A 14,828-nucleotide genomic window follows, 5' to 3' on the forward strand; every position below is an offset into this window, starting at 1 on the left:
TTCAGTTCTTGCGTGGTTTCGCCAGTACCCGTGCAACGTGTACCCTTCAATATCTTGTGCGTTCTGCATATCTTTTGAGGTATTCAACCTATACACTTTACTAGATCAGCTGATCATTAGAAGTTGTGAACCACGCGAGACAACAAGTTGGTCCGCAAACCCACAAAATCGCTGACATATACAATTCCTCCTCACCTCACGCGATGCGCACCATCGGCGGTCCACGCGACCATACAAATGGGGCAACTAGGAAGGCATGGGCCCTCCGCCTCGCCTTCACTCTCCGCCGCCTTATACTTGCTGGCAGAGCCGCCCGGGCTACTCGCACCGTCACCGGATCCCTCGTTCCCCTCCTCATCGCTCCCTTCCTCACTCGAGCCGGACGAGCTCACTTGTACAGCCGTCGGAGCAGCCACCTCTAGGGCCGGCCGCGGCCGCCTGCCCCGGGAGCCCGACCGTGACGGCATTGGGGTGGCCGTCTGGCCGAGCTTCGCCGCGATTGGATTGGACTATTGGAGAGCGGCAGAATGAACTGGATTGGGAAAAGAAATTTCAGCGAGTGATGGCGCCGGTCGGTGAGCGAGCAACGAAAAGGTTGGCGCGCACGACTCGGAAGATTTCATGGGCTTTCGTTTATGGGCTCTGCAAAATAATGAGCGCTCGCCGACTTCCAGCGCTCGCGCGACAGGGTGAGGCGCGTTTCGGTTAGTCCCACCTCGCCACCCGACGCTGGGTGCGACGCGTGAGGAGGCTACATAAGCAGCACCCCTGCCCACTTTGCAACATACTTACCTGGACGGGGTCGACGGGCTATCAAGAAGGCCCGTGGCCTAGGTCAATGGCCCACATTGCACTTGGTGGGTGCGTTGGTTTACCATCTCCCCAAGTGGGAGAGTGGACGTCATAATTTGTGGTAGAGGGGGTACGCGTTCGCGCGGCCCCTGCCAATGATACAAAATTTTGAAGTTTTTTCCCAGTTCATTTCTTGCTCTTTGCTCCATATCGTGTAATAATGAAGTTAATTTGAGGCGGTTCATCCTTTTTATAGAGTGTTTGGTTTGAGGAATCATACCATTCAAATTAAGGTGGTGTATCATGGGTTCATTCATCAAATTTGGTGGAATGACCCCATTCTCATATTAGTACTAACTATGAGGAATGAGATTGTGATGGATTAACTAATTTTATTCCACAAACCAAATAAAAATAGTGAGGAGTGAGAAGACAATGGACTAGTTCATTACTCAAACCAAACACCCATTAAGTTTAACCACATCCTTTACAAAGTTAGTCACTGCACATCCATGAGACTAATTCCTTGTATACTAAGAAACATTGTTAGTCTAACTAGGTATGTTGTCATTCACCTACCAAAATCATAAAATATTTACTATGGTCTATGTTATTTATATGCCAGACTATCCAGGAAGAGGGTGGAGGATCGTATGAGGATCGCATTTGCACCCCCTAAAAATACAAAATTAGTCATGATGAGAAAAAAAATCACCTTATATGTACTCCATCACATGATATCTATACACCCATAGGGTAATCACACCCCCTCATGTTTGTTCTAGATTTGTTACCGACGTCGCTAACATACAAAGGTTTGGATTGGAGGGCTTCTTGTGGGATTTAAACTAGGGAGTGTTTGGTTCCACAGAACTGAAGTTTCGTCTGTCATATCTAATGTTTGAATGGCAATTACATGGATTAATTAGTCTAATTATAAAACCAATTACATGGATGAGGACTAAAAGACGAGACAAATTTATTAAACCTAATTAAGCCTATATTTAATATTCAAACATTTGATGTGACACAAACTAAACTTAGCTAGAGGAAACACTCCCTAGGTTTGAAGCATTGATTTTCTTACCATGAATTTGTCAAAGAACAAGATTGGTTCTTAAGTTGGCATAGAGGGTGTTAGTGAAGATTTGATCCTGTTGTCAGCCTTACGAAAGAACTAAAGAGATGTGGAGCTTAGGGGGTAAGCTTCAACATCCTTAGCCAGTGATAGAGAGGTTGGCCATACGTCGTGTTTCTTTACTTATTCTTCAATTCTTTTTCCTGTCCAAGTATTAGAGGAGGTAATGGAGAGTGGAAAGTGAAGGTGAGAAAGAACTGGTGGTCACAACTGCTAGGTGGATCTAGAGAGGGAGGTAGACAAAAACTCGGTTTTGCATGTGAAAGAACCTGGATGGGAAGATGGGATGGGTGAATGGCCAATAAAAATTCTTCTATAAATAAACAAGACTAGAGCAAAGTTGATTAGAATAACAAAAGATCCTAATAGCATCTATAAGTTCTAGCTCTACTTCACGCAAACATACTCCTACACAATTTTAGTAGCTTTTGATTTATACTTTAGAGGATAAGATCACATGAAAAGATCAAGATGCCCAAAAGAGAGTCGAATTGGTCTTCTCTAAATTTGTTTGCACAAATTAAAACCTATAATCAGAGGCATAGCCATGATTTTTCTTTAAAAGAATATAATAGCCTCTAGTCATAACAACTAACACATCTATAAACTAAAACTACATGTTTTATTTATACCACTTTATTAAGAACCTGTCCGCGCAGCTACCACAACGCACAAAAAATAGTGCAGTGAACACTTGAACCCCGCTAGCCCCCTTTTATACGCAACTGCCCATAATCAATATATCTTCGCTCTTCGTGTCTAGTAGTGTGATCAAATCTTTTGCATCCTAAGGTCCAATTCTGTATTAACATGAATATTCTAGTAATGTAAATATTTAAAGAAATTTCTCAAATATAAATACTTAAATTTAATAAATGATTATAAACACCTTATGGCTTGTTCGTTTTGGTGATAATCCACATGTATTGGGTGGGATCGAGCCGGTTTAAATCCATAACAAGTCAAAATCCACCTCAATCCCACCCAATACACTCTAATACACATGTAATATCAATAACCGAGCAAGCCCTTAATGTTTCAAGGAGTTATTGGGACTGGCCCACTAGCCATCATTAAAAAGATTCGATTTAAAAGCGAAACTAAAATAGCTAAACATTTGAAAATGGAGCAACCACTGTATATATATACCACGTCGAGTGGGAAAAACCGAAAATCGTGGAAGGTGCACGACTGCGCGACCGTGAAACCATGAAATGACATAATCACTTGCGTTTAAATTTTAAAATTCTTATGGCCATCATTTTCTGCTTGTCTCTCTGCTCCTCGCAGCGCCGCCCACATCACATTCCAAAACATGTCTTTGGAGATATGTTTCTTTAACACGCAAGGCCTCCATGATAGGAAAAGATGAGCCACCATAGGAGGTCAAACTTAAAAAATGGGACGAGAGGGGATACCGCAAGCAATATGGCAGGACCAGCTAATCAACGACGATAAATTTTCAAATTCTAATGATTAGTGCGGTTTTACGTAGAAGACGTGGTTAGTGCGATTTAGTGAGTAAAAAAACTATCGTGTTTCCCCCTTCCGAAGTTCACTGTTAGAAGCTGCAGGCATGAATCCCAGCACATCTTTCGAAAAGGGCGATTGGCAATTGGCATCCCATCCAAAAAGGGAATTTGAAATTCTGCCATGTCTTCTTGACTCTCGCCGTCCTAATCCCGAGAAGCACAAATAGTAATTCATTTCTGCATGGACATGGACCACCACCCTGAATAAAATCATGGATGGCCCTGGCTTGTGCGATCGACGCTGGCCACGCGGCCGCGCGGGCTTTTGGTCCTCCACGCCAACGACGCCGACGCGCGGTCCAGAGCAGCCACGAGGCCCAGGGCACGACGCTGACCCTGGACCCACGCCACTCGCCCGCCGCCATGTGCTCGGTGCCGCGCGGCCAGGCGTCGCCGTCCGGGCAGGTCCGGCGCCGCGCGCGCCATCTCGTCCACCTCCTCTTGCTCCTGGGCCCGGCCCTCGCCAATCAGCCCTCGGTAACAGGCAGTTCAAAGCTCGCTGATGGAGTCAAGGAGTAATGGACATGGACGCCGGCGTTAACACGTTCTAAATCTCTTAGTTGGCTAAAAATTAATACTGGAATTAGCTAGCTAACAAATAGCTACCTAACTATTAACTAATTTACCAAAATAACTAATAGCTGAACTATTGGCTAGGGTGTTTGGATGTCTCAACTAATTTTAGCCACTAACTATTAGATCTAGTGCATTCAAACACCACCTTAAAACGTGTTAACTAATAGGTTAGCTAATTATTAGTTATATCTCTCAAGTAACTATTAGTTGTTGGTTATTCCAACCCAACTAAAATGAGCTAATAATTTATTAGCTGACTAATAACTAAGGGGTTATTTGAATGAACTAGAACTAATAGTTAGTGGGTAAAATTAGTTGAGACATCCAAACAACCTAGCTATTTTTGATAAATTAGTTAATAATTAAGTAGTTATTTGTTAGTTAGCTAATTTTATTAATAATTTTTAGCCAATTAACTATTAATTCTAGCATATTCAAACACTCCTAACTCTAGAGGTTTCGAGCCCACGCTGGTAGAAACAAACCAACAACATGGGGTGGTAGGTACGGATTGGTCTTATTCTAATGTGGTCAGTTGTGGGTTTGCTGATGAGTCAACACTCAACACCGAAAAAAAAAACGGAACGGTCGATATTGAGCATCACGTTAGAGAGCCGATCACTACCGACCACATCTTGCCATGTTTCACCTTGTGGTTGGTTCACGTCGTTTTGACGTCTTAATTTTTTTTAGAAATTCAAAATTAAACTCTTCTATCCACAATGTGAATAGTGTTCGGGTTCATTAACACTTCTCACTCTTCAATCTACTTGTATTCCTTCATATTATAGTCTCCCACCTTCTATTCCAATATGGATTCCAAATGGAGTCTGAACTTTAAAACCTTTTTTTAACTTGCTAAATGACCAATCTCCACAACGTCTCAAAACCCCTATCGGGGTGAGGCAAGTCTTCTTCAACTGTACGAGCCGGGGTGTGAATAAACTCAAAGATCCTCCTCTTTTTAAAGGGTGGATTCACAATTTTTTCCGAAAATTTTAAAAGCCAAATAGCTAAAATGATGCCAGCTAATTAGGGCTTGACACATCAGCAGAAGCGGTTAGAATAGATTGATCAGGGTTGGTACCGACTCAAACTCAAACAATACGGCTGTACCGACCAGCTTGGCTTGAACGTGGTCGATATCAATCGACCGGCTCTTCGATCTATCGATCGAACCGACTGTCAATAGAAACAGAAGGACAGTCTATACCGACCGCGCGTGAGGCCACAATAATTATCGGTGACAAAATTCGTTGGACACAATCTAAGGCTGATGAATATGCGGGCATACCCACAGAGCCACGGATAGGACACAAATATATAATTTTAGGACTTTTAAATCCATGTCCCGGTTCCGTACTAATGCTCAATTTTGTCTCTCTATAGTAAAACGCCTTATCCATTACTATTAACAAGGATAAAACAGATTATTGGAGGTAGACATTTAAAAATCAGGTAGGGATCCGTGAGATCTGCATCCACGAGTAAAAAACCCTTTGTTGCTATCTTTAAGCGCTACGTCTCGCCTCATTAATCACCGTGTTTATCCTCTACAGTCTACATCTCGCCTCACATCGCCCTTCCTGTCAGGGGCGAAGCCAGAGGATGCACATGCACCCATAAAAATTTATAAAATCAATGATTTAGATTAGATTTTCTCCATATATACATAACCTATAAATCATTACTATGCATTTTCAAGGCATTCGTCACTGCTTGCTGGTCGTCCTCAGGGATTAATCGCGGTGGTGACCGGGGGAAAGCCACCCCGGCTGACGTGCCCGTGCCGAGCAGCGTGGAACTGGGTGTGGGCGCGGTCGTGGAGCGGTGATGGGTGGGTATTGTTGCGCTCTATTGCAGTGCTCAGTGGCAAAATGGAGAGAGACAAAAAGAGAATGAGACAAATGACTGGTGTTCTCTGTTTATTGCAGGGATCTCCATATATATACATGTGTACAAAGGGCATCAGACCCTTGGATCAAATAACCGTAGAATCAACGGTTGGATGGGTCTTGATCATATATTACATTGTTTTGTAACACTCCCCCTTGATCAACCCAAAACCGTTTGATCATCTGCAATTTATCTTATCTCCTCAAAAACCCTGTGGGAAAAATAAGGAGTACACAATATCTTTTGGATAATGAGAATAATCTCACATTGTCTCCAAAAGAAAAATATGCTTGTAATCATCATGTATAAAAACCCCTGTGGGAAAAATCAATGATGAAGCATATAGCTTTGTTGATATTACCTCGTTAAAAACTTTGGATGAGAAAACCTTAGTAAGGCAAAACTCATACAAAGAAAAGAGTGTAATATGATGGTTCAATACAGGTTATATATCATGGGGAATTACTCCCCCTGAACCTTGCAAGCACTTAAGTCGTCTCATACCAATCCCCTCAACACATTTCTGAAATGTAGAGTATGGTAGAGATTTTGTGAATAGATCTGCAAGATTATCACAAGACTTTGTTTGCAAGATGTTTATATCCCCTTTTTCCTGAAGTTCATGGGGATAAAACAGTTTAGGAGAAATATGCTTATTGATATTGCTCTTGATATAACCTGTATCCATCTGAACAACACAAGCTGAATTATCTTCATAGATAATTGTTGGTGAGTCAAGAGAACCAATACCACAAGTTGTGAGTATATGATTCACCATTCTACGAAGCCATACACATTCACGTGATGCTTCAAATAATGCAATTATTTCAAAATGGTTGGTGGACGTGGTCACCAAAGTCTGTTTAGACGATTTCCACGATATGGCAGTTCCACCTTGTAAGAATACGAATCCTGTTTGCGATCGGCCATTGTGGGGATCAGATAAATAGCCAGCATCTGTATACCCAATTAAACTAGGATCATTACTTCTTTTGTAAAAGAGTCCTAGATCCTTTGTGCCATTTAGGTATCTGAAAATATTCTTAATGCCAACCCAGTGTCTTTTCGTTGGGGCAGAACTGTGCCTTGCTAACAAATTTACTGCAAAAGCAATATCCGGCCGGGTATTGTTAGCAAGATACATCAATGCACCAATAGCACTGAGATATGGGAAATCTGGTCCCAATGTCTGTTCTTCATCATCCCGTGGTCTGAATGGATCTTTCTTTAAATCCAAAGATCTGACCACCATAGGAGTCTTTGAAGGATAAGACATATGCATATTGAATTTTTCCAATACCTTTTGGTATATGTACTTTGATGTACAAGGATTCCAGAAGGTAAATGCTCAAGTTGTAAACCTAAGCAAAATTTGGTTTTACCCAAATCCTTCATCTCAAATTCCGTCGTTAAATGATGACGTGCTTCATCAATATCAAGTTTATTTCCTATGATGTTAAGGTCATCAACATAAACTGATATGATACAGAATCCCACTTTGGATCTTTTGATGAAGACGCACGGGCAATCATCATTTTTCGTGTATCCCTTACGTAAAAGGAATTCACTCAATCGGTTGTACCACATTCTGCCCGATTGTTTTAAGCCATATAATGACTTCTGCAACTTTACACAATACATGTTGCGCTTTGCCTTTGGATTCGGTACATCTATTCCATCAGGAACTTTCATGTATATATCAGAATCCAGTGACCCATAAAGATATGCGGTCACTACGTCCATCAACTGCAAAGATAGACGATTTTGCACTGCCAAAGATATTAAATATCGGAATGTTATTGCACTCATGACTGGTGAATAAGTTTCGTTGAAATCAACGCCGGGTCTTTGCGTAAACCCTTGTGCTACTAGCCTTGCTTTGTATCTCACTACCTCACCATTTTCATTTCGTTTCCGAATGAAAACCCACTTATATCCCACAGGGAAGATATCACGTGGTGTAGGTATTACAGCAGAGAAAACTTCTCTTTTGTAAAGCGAGGCTAACTCCGCTTCGATTGCTGCCTTCCATTTGATCCAATCCGAGCGCTTACTGCACTCTGCCATGGTCTTTGGATCTAGATCATTTTGAAGGTCCTCAGCAATCTGCTCGGAGAAATATATGTCGACATTGGTAGCTTTTCTATCATATGTTTCACCAGTCTCAACATAGTTGATGGCAATTTCATCATTCCTTAGAGACTCATCAGAATTTCCCAAATTGATGTGTCCAGGATTTTCCGATGTCCCAGCCTCGGTTATGTGCACATCCGAGCTGGGTTGTGGATCATCACAATCCACATGATACATTGTATCATATTGGTGTCCTTTTGCATTCACTATTGTTCTTTGCTTCTTAGCAACAGAACAGCGCTTATTCACCATACTTCTCCTCTCTAGGAGTTGAGTGGCCTTATTCAGTACTTCCACTCTTTCTGGTGCATTCCTAGCAGGAATGAATGATTTAGTGACACCTTTGTAATTAGTGAATGCATCTGGCAGTTCATTTGCAAGTCTTTGCAAATGTATAATTTTCTAAACTTGTAGTTCAGTTTCTGAAGTACGTGGATCAGAACCTGGAACACTTTGAGTATTCCAATTTATTTCCTGGCATTCTTTTTGGTAAATAAATTCTCCCCCTAATGCCGGGAAATGTTCCTCATCAAAGATAGAGTCAGCAAAACGGGCTGTAAATAGATCCCCTGTTAAGGGTTCTAAATACTTAATGATCGACGGAGATTGAAATCCCACATAGATCCCCACTTTCCTGTGTGGGCCCATAGCTGTTCTCTGAGGTGGTGAGATTGGAATGTATACACAACATCCAAATTTACGCAAATGGGAAATACTTGGAGGATTTCCACGTACCATTTGTATTGGGGATGTTGAATGGTATGCAGTTGGTCGTAATTGTATAAGGTCAGCAGCGTGCAGAACTGCATGACCCCAACATGACGAAGGCAATTTGCAATTCATCAATAATGGCCTTGCTATGAGTTTAATCCTCTTGATTAGTGACTCAGCCAGACCATTCTGGGTGTGGACATACGGTACCGAGTGCTGTACTTGAATCCCCAGCGCCATACAATAGTCATTGAATGCCTGAGATTTGAATTCAGCAGCATTGTCCATTCGGATTGAACTAATCCGATGTTCAGGAAAATTTGCCTTTAACTTGATAATTTGAGACATTATCTTGGCAAATGCATGGTTGCGTGTTGATAGTAAACACACATGTGACCATCTAGTAGATGCGTCAATCAGTACCATGAAATACCTGAACGGCCCAGAAGTTGGCATAATGGGCCCACAAATATCTCCTTGAATCCTTTCAAGGAATTTAAGCGGTTCAGCTTTAATTTTGAGATATGATGGTCTCAAAATAAGTTTCCCAGTTGCACATGCGGTGCAAACAAAATCCTGAGATTTGGGAAAACTTGTTGTGGGCAGATTATGGCCAATTGAATTGCCTGTAATTTTCCTCATCATCCCTACGCCAGGATGACCAAGTCGATCATGCCAAATTTGGAATGCATCAACATCTTGGAAAATTACCTTGTATGCAACATGTGCATTGCTTTTAATATATGTATAGTACAACCCTGACGTGAGTGATGGAATTTTCTCGCATATGCGCTTGCCATATTTATTCGGCTTGGTCAAGAAGAGAAACTCTTCTTGATTTTCATCATGGGTTTCAATATGAAATCCATTTTGCCGGATATCTCTAAAACTTAGGAGGGTACGTGTAGAATCAGGATACAATAATGCATCCTCGATCACAATTTCAGTACCCATGGGGAGTGTAATAGTTGCTCGACCAGAGCCAACTATCACAGCATCGCGTCCGGCGATGGTCAAAACTTTCCCATCTCTTTTCTTAAGAGTCTGAAAGTATTTGATCTCCCTAAGTATAGAGTTTGTGGTACAACTGTCCACAAGGCATAATTCCTCTTCCGTCGAGTTGTCATCATTATGCATCTATACATAAATAAAAATTCTGAATAAGAATTTGTGTGATGCAACTTAGTACTATACATAACATGATATTTAAATATCACAATGTCGAAACAATATTACAATAATGGTATGGCGACTCATCCAATGAGTTCGCACTACACACAGGACCCAACACTGGTCTTGTAGAGTGTGTTACATCTCAACACATGAGATTGTATACCTCTACTTATTACAACAACATTATAAAGACAGTATAGAACAACCACACAAGCCACAGTGATCATGATCAAATCTCCAAGCATGAGAGATTTATGCCAAATCTCCAAATGGATCCTTTGACATATACTCAATGATCATATCATCAGATTCATCTTCTTGCAGAAGTGGAGGCTTGTTGTCAACCACATTGAGGTGCTCTTTAGCAAGAGTGTTCTTCAGGTCACCAGAAGCCAGTGAAGAACTTCCAACCTCAATTGGTGCTTCAGTAGAATTGAAATGAGCCTCAAAACCAGGCTTATCAGACTTTGGTTTCTTTAGGGATTGTTGATACAAAAGAACAAGGTGCTTAGGGCAAGTGCAGTCCCTAGCAAAATGGCCCTCAGTACCACATTTAAGGCAAGCTCTGTTGCCCTTAGATGGTAGAGGCTTGCCATTTCCTTTTCCTTTTCCTTTACCTTTCTTGTGGAATTTGTTCTTATTGAATTTGCGAGGTCCAGGAGGATTCTTGAAGTTTTTCTTGAATCCTTTCTTATTCTCAGTCTTATGCACATTGAAATGTACCTCAGGCAGAGGAGCAGACCCAGGAGGGCGCTGCTGAGCATTCTTTAGAAGAAGCTCATGATGCTTTTCTGCTTGGGTCAATGTGTGCATGAGTTGAGAATATCTCTGGAAATTACTAGAGCGATACTGCTGATGCAATATCCTGTCCTCTGGAAGCATGGTAGATAGAGTCTTCTCTATCTTGTCTGCTTCAGAGGGCTCTTTCTCACAAAATTTCAATTTAGAACAAATGCTATGAAGAGCATGGTTATATTCTGCAACAGATTTAAAATCTTGCAGACGAAGGTGGTTCCACTCATGGTTGGCTGACGGCCATATGAGCTCCTTTTGCTGTTCATAGCGCTCTTTGAGAGATTTCCACAAGTTATGAGGGCATCTCTCCATAAGGTACTCTTGCTTAAGGTCCTTATGGATGTAAAGCCTCAGAAGGAAAAGTGCTGTGTTCTTTTTAACATCATTCACTGGATCAGTACCAGTGATGGGTGCTGCTATTGCATCAATGATCCCACGAGAAGCAAAAGTTATTTCAATATCTGAAGCCCAAGTTGGGTAGTTATGCCCATCAAGGGCGAGTTCCTCGAACTCTTTGGTTGACATGTTCCTACAGTCATTACCATGGACATCCATTAATTTACGCATAAATTAATAGTCACAATGGTCATGTTGTAAGCTCAATATGCAAAATTACATATGTAACGAGTTTCTTGAAGGTTCCAAACCTTCACATTGAATAAATACTTTGAATTTTAGTAAGCATAGTATAGATAATCCTCAAATTAATGAGGTAGATCTAGTAGTGGGCAAGAAACTTGCTACCTAGAAGCACGGTCTCTGGGCTGATAAGTTCACGGATGAACAAACCGCAGCCAATGCTTAGGTCTCCACTACACATGCTCTACTAATTATCAAAGTAAAATTCACTAACTCTTACATGTGATATGAGTTGTCTGAAGGTTCCAAACCTTCCAATTGAATAAATACTTTGAATTTTAGTAAGCATAGTATAGATAATCCTCAAATTAATGAGGTAGATCTAGTAGTGGGCAAGAAACTTGCTGCCTAAAAGCACGGTCTCTAGGCAGATAAGTTCATAAATGAACAAACCGCAGCCAATGCTTAGGTCTCCACTACCCATGCTCTACTAATTATCAAAGTAAAATTCAATAACTTCATATCCTGTTATTTTGGATAGCACGTATAGGTAATCATCCCGAGGGATGTAGACCTCATAGAGATAGGCATTCCAAATGCTGCCACAAGCACGGTCTCTGGGCTACTAAATTCTATAAAGAATTTAGTGCAGCCAATGCTTGGGACTCTATCTCCCTATGCTCTTAATCCAAAATAATGTAATTTCATTTTTGCATAAGTTCTATTAAGTCTGAACTTAATAAATGCTATATTTATATGCAAACATAAATGAATGCGTAAATCATAGCTAGTAGAGGTATGTGAATTATTAATGTAAAACAAACAATAATTCACGAACTAAAATCTGCTATATTGACAATAAAACAGATATGTCTTTACAATATATGCAGTCTAAATCACGAATTTAGACGCCTAAGATAACTTTGAACTGAAAAACATATAAAACATAGTCTTATACAGAAATTCAGAATTTAAAATGGTAAAACAGGCCATTTTTGCTCCTGAAAAGCAGCCCAGGCGGCCTGCCAGGCGGGCCTGGCAGCGGCCAGAAGGCCTGCACGCCGGCCCAGCCTAGCTGGCCGGCCCAGGCGGCCCAACAGAGAGCCAAGGCGCCTATTCATATTGGGCGGCTAGGGTTTTCAACCCTAACCGCCCTGTAGCCGCCGCCGCCAGGTCGTGGCGAGCGCTGCCAGCCGCTGAGGCGCAGAGCCGCCAGCCGGAGTCGCCGGGCCTTGGCCGGCTCAGACCTTCGCACGCGGGGCCGAGCAGGAGCTCCAGGCGCCGCCTTTCTTCGCCATGGGGCCGCGCGCGCTAGGCCAGGAAGCCGCCGCCGCCCCTGAAGCTCCCGCGCCGCCCTGGCCGAGGGCATCCTTGCGCCCGCACCGAGCGCCTGGTGCGTGCTCGCGCCAGGGCCTCTGCGCACAGCCGCCGGCCACGCGTGGGGCCACGCCGAGCGCTGCCGGGAGCCCGCCGGTGGGCCGCGCCCTCTGGGAGGCCGCACCGAGCGCCGCGACGAACGGCGCCTCCGCGCCGTGCGCCTAGCCGCCATGCGCAGGTCAGGGGGCGCGCCAGGAGCGCAATGGCTCCCATCGCCGAGACGCCTTGGAAGGCCGCGCCCTGGACTGGCCTTGCCGCGCCGAGCGCCAGCGGGAGGCCATGCCGAGCGGGCCATGGCTGGCCTCGCCGAGCGCCCTCTCGTGGGGGCCTGCGTCGAGCGCGACAGGAGGCCGTGCCGAGCGCCCATGTGGGGCCCTCGCCGAGTGCCCACGCCGGGGAGGCCCGCGCCGAGCGCGCAGAGGCATGCCGCGCCGCTCCCCACCCCCTCCCCCAAACGGCCGACGCGACGGCCGGATCGAGGGCCATTAGGCCCTCCCGTTGGAGGAGGAAGACGAGGCCATACCACTTGGGCGATGGCCAGTGAAGATAATGCGTCCACGTGGAGCATCGACGGCACGCGGGGGCTGCCCACGACGGGCAGCAATGGTCCCGACGACCACAGGCACTGGTGGAGATGGCGAACGACGAGCAACTGCCGCTGCAGTGGGCGGTGGTGGCGGTGGTGCCTCCAAATCGACGTCCATGGGGGCCGATGCAGACGATCCCGCGTCAAACACCGGCGCTGGTGGCGACGGGGATGCAGTGGGGAGTCCACACTCCACCACCGGCAGCGGAACCACCGCTGTCCATCCATGGAGAACGCAGAAGTGCACATTTTGCACTTGCACACGGCGTTCAGGGATCGCGTGCACCGGTGGAAGCGCTGCGGCTTGTCCAACGGTGAACGCTTCCAACATCGCATCATCAACAATGTGAAGAACTTCGCGCATATGACGTATGCGCATGGAAACGGTATGTTCCATACCTTGCTGTTGATTTGCAGATCGATTTTGCTGTTCTTGTCAAGAACAGCGTGTTCTTCCTCTTCCCCTTCTTTGATTTCTCCCTTGAGACAGTGCTGATAACGTGTTGCGCTCTATTGCAGTGCTCAGTGGCAAAATGGAGAGAGACAAAAAGAGAATGAGACAAATGACTGGTGTTCTCTGTTTATTGCAGGGATCTCCATATATATACATGTGTACAAAGGGCATCAGACCCTTGGATCAAATAACCGTAGAATCAACGGTTGGATGGGTCTTGATCATATATTACATTGTTTTGTAACAGGTATCATCCCATTCATCCCCCGTCACGACACGAGATTTTCTGGCCGTGTCGTGAGCTGTGTGAGAGCGGGAAGAATCACTATACGTTCTTCTCACCAGCTAGGGACCAAGGGTTGCCGATTTTGTTTTGTACTGTTGCTCGAGTTGATCGCTGTGCGGCACGAGGAAGAAGCCACCAAAGCTCTTTGCGGCGGGCAAACTGGACTGGGAAACCACGCGAAAATGGTTGCTATTCGTATCAGGTTCCCGCCACGTTTTTAACTTACCTGGCCTGCTAGAACACGTACTACGCATGAGAAGTTGGAAGCGACGATGGATCTCTTCTGTTCCCCGCGTGCGCTATCTTCTTTAGTTATCCTGTCGTTTTTACTGCCGGTACACACAGCGCCTACCACTGCGCCAGTAAACGCAACACGACACGGGCGAACAGGCTTTCGGTCTGGCGGCCTGGCCGCCGCAACGGGACAAGCGCGGCGCGCCACCTCGACGAACCTTTCCGATGAAGCCGCCCCTGCACACCTGGCGCCGGCGACGGCGACCGCGTGCGGCACGCCACGCCCTTCCATCGGACCACCTGGTCCAATTGCGCCAGGCAATAAGTCTCCGTCCGCGCTGGGCACACCGCCTCCCGCGCGCGCACACCTTTCCGCCGCCCATTGCCCATTGGCCCCTCGCCGTCCTCCCGTGTTACGTAACGTATATGCACGCACGCGCGCGACTCCGTCCAGTTCAATTCTTTCGTTCCCTCCGATCACCGTGCTACCCCAGCTGAGAAGAGGCCCGGCCCGGGGGCGAAGAATATCTCGTGCTCGTGCTCCCCTGTCCTGTGCTCATCGCACG

At 44.8% G+C, this 14,828-nt stretch overlaps 1 non-coding gene across 1 annotated transcript; it reads left to right on the top strand.

Moving 5' to 3' along the window:
• The first annotated feature begins 784 nt into the window (after window positions 1-784).
• LOC111590400 (U1 spliceosomal RNA) lies at window positions 785-945 on the top strand. The gene has a single exon (XR_004853525.1). It is a non-coding gene; the product is annotated as a U1 spliceosomal RNA (small nuclear RNA).
• Window positions 946-14,828: the final 13,883 nt, after the last annotated feature.

Source organism: Zea mays, chromosome 10 (genome assembly GCF_902167145.1).
Source record: "Zea mays cultivar B73 chromosome 10, Zm-B73-REFERENCE-NAM-5.0, whole genome shotgun sequence".
Taxonomy (NCBI): Eukaryota; Viridiplantae; Streptophyta; class Magnoliopsida; order Poales; family Poaceae; genus Zea; species Zea mays.